This window comes from Pocillopora verrucosa, chromosome 13, assembly GCF_036669915.1.
Source record: "Pocillopora verrucosa isolate sample1 chromosome 13, ASM3666991v2, whole genome shotgun sequence".
NCBI classification, from domain to species: Eukaryota; Metazoa; Cnidaria; class Anthozoa; order Scleractinia; family Pocilloporidae; genus Pocillopora; species Pocillopora verrucosa.
In genome coordinates this window covers 1,446,674-1,449,391 of record NC_089324.1, presented here as the reverse complement: position 1 = coordinate 1,449,391, position 2,718 = coordinate 1,446,674, and positions in this window count along the sequence as shown.

Here is a 2,718-nt window from a genome sequence, read left to right as displayed (position 1 = left end):
AAGATCGTGGAGAAAACATTCACTTTGCAGGACCGTCACACTTAGCTTGCATTGTTTGCAAAGCACATTTTATCGCCTTTCATTTCTATTTCGGGGTTGAATTTTAGAAATATTCGCGAGACATGACTACTGAGGAAAGATCGGATAATTCTGGTCATACAGATGACAGTGGGTAAGTAAACGAGTCAGAAAAAATTATCAACGACAAAGTTTAAGTCTTCTTTGAGTGAAAAATCGCAAAGCTTTTTAACTATTATGGTGTATAGGCTTACATAGAGAGTGTAGTGTAATGGCTCGATAGCGTGTTTTGGATTCTGTATACACATCTGCGATAAATGAAAATTTAAATCGATCTGTGATTTTTTCAGGTATTAATGTGATGAAATCGTGAGTTATTGTGTTGTTTTATAGCAAGTTTCATTCTGTGGCAGGTTGCAATTTGGGTTGATTTCCCTGAGGGAGTCTACAGTGAAGTCCGCCTTGACCCCGTTTTAAATCCCACGAGTCCTGTCTACTTATTTGCATGTCCTTTCCCGAAAGTGGCTCAAAAGACTACAGATACACTGAATTACTAGTTATTCCCCTTTACAAAGCTTTAAAATATTTTATGTATGATTTTAAACGGAGTAAATCAATCTTGCAGCTCACTTCGACCGTCGAGACGACAAAGTATAACTAATTGGCGGAGCGGAAGGAAGGAGCTAACCAAAGTTGGCCTTTAAATCTGACCATAGAATTTCCGTACCCTCTGATTTTTAAGCGAACCGTCTGACAAACATGCGTTTTGAGGTTTATTTTCAACCACACGTGAACAAACAAACAAAGTGTTAATTCGTTTAAACAGAACGAACTTGCGCATCTGCCATCGTTACGTTGCAAAGGAGATTGTGAAATCTTCAGTGGTTGTGGGGGAGGTAGCACTTGGGCAAATTTATTTAATTGAAGCTGGATCGGATTGCAAATGCTGTGCATTGAAATTTCAATCTGAAACTCAATTTTAATTAATACAACAGTATTTAGTCATGATACACAAACATTTTTATTATCAATTTACTGATCATGTCTGCTGTTGTAAAATGCTGGCAAATCTTCACAAGGGTGGGGGTGGGGGTGGGGATGTTTTTCTCTACAATTCAGAGAAAAATAACATCAGTTTCTCAGAAAATCCTTAAAACATTTTCTGCTTAGCAAGTCTCAGAGGACGAGTATGCTACAAAACCTTGCAATGATATCTCTGCCAGTAATAAGTTAACATGAAATAATAATACTGCCTGTCTTTTGCGATTCTTAAACTGTGACGTCCTTAAATGTGACACAGATTTTACCCTTGGATGCTGCCATTTTGAGTCTTTCTTAGCAAACTGGCCACCTCACCCAATTACCTTAAATTAAATCAAGTGTCCAAGGGACTGCATGTAATTTGAGAGTGTGTATGTGTTCTTGATACACAATTACAAAGCTGTAAGAAAAAGGTCAGAGGAAAAATTTTGATACACCCCCAAAACTAAGGCACCTAGAAGTAAATTGTTTCCCTTGCTTTTGTTTGTTAATTCTTGTTGCAAAATGTTATGGGCTTGGTACATGTGTAAGCTGTTATGTGTGGATACAAATGCATTACTTTGTCATGTCTGCATACAATTGCATTTAGTATGTCATGTCTGGATACAAATGCATCAATTGAGTTTGTCATGTCAGGATGCAAATGCATTAGTTGGTCATGCCTGAATACAAATGCATTGAGTTCAGTTGTGTTGTTCTAGAAGGTATGAATACCTTTCCCATATAATTAAAGTTATTAATTCCAGTTTGATCTACTTAACCCTTTAACTACCAGAAATGATTAACATGAAATTTCTCCTTATAATATCCATACATTATTCAGCAAACGGGTAATGAGAATATTGAAACTTTTCTGGTAGAGGCTGCTATCTTGATCTAGCACCAAATTCTCATAACTAATTTAAAAGGAAATGTGTAGCAGCTTGAGGAGAGATTTAATGATCAGATCTTGGGAGTGAAAGGGTTAAAATGGTGGTGACATATGTTGGTAACATTTTAAAATGTTTTTTTTTTTCTTCTTCCAGGTCTGACAGTGATGAAGATGTGAGTATAATTTTTTATTGTTTCTGCCTGGTCACTAGTGTCGTGGTAACTTATATAATGAGCTGAATCATGCATGCATTTTGATTAGTCCTTATTGATAATTGATTGAAGGAGAGATGCATAAATAACATTATCATTAATTCTACTATAAGAGACAAATAGATTCCATGTTGCCATGAATCTGTTTATGAATAGGTCACAGAAAACATAAAGATGTGGTGATGCACTTGGCTTTTCTTTTTTTTTTACCACATTTTGACGTCATCTCTGATTGGTTACTGATCAGACGCATGGCATCCTGGAATCTATTTGCAAATTGTTAACCTGTCACTTTATCTGGTGTGGGAAGCTCTAAATAGTTACAATATGTCTTGAAGTCCATGGGTTTTCCTGAAATTTTTCCACTTTTAACCCCTAAACTCCCATCAGTGACCGAGACAGAACTTCTCCTGACAATATCAATACAATATTAAGCAGACAAGTGATGAGAATAAAGAAAAATACCAACTAGGGGATTATACCAAATTCTCCAAACTAATATCACAAGAACTGTATGGCAGACAGTAAGGAGAATTTTTAATAAGATCTTGAGAGTGAACAGGCTAACATTAAAAG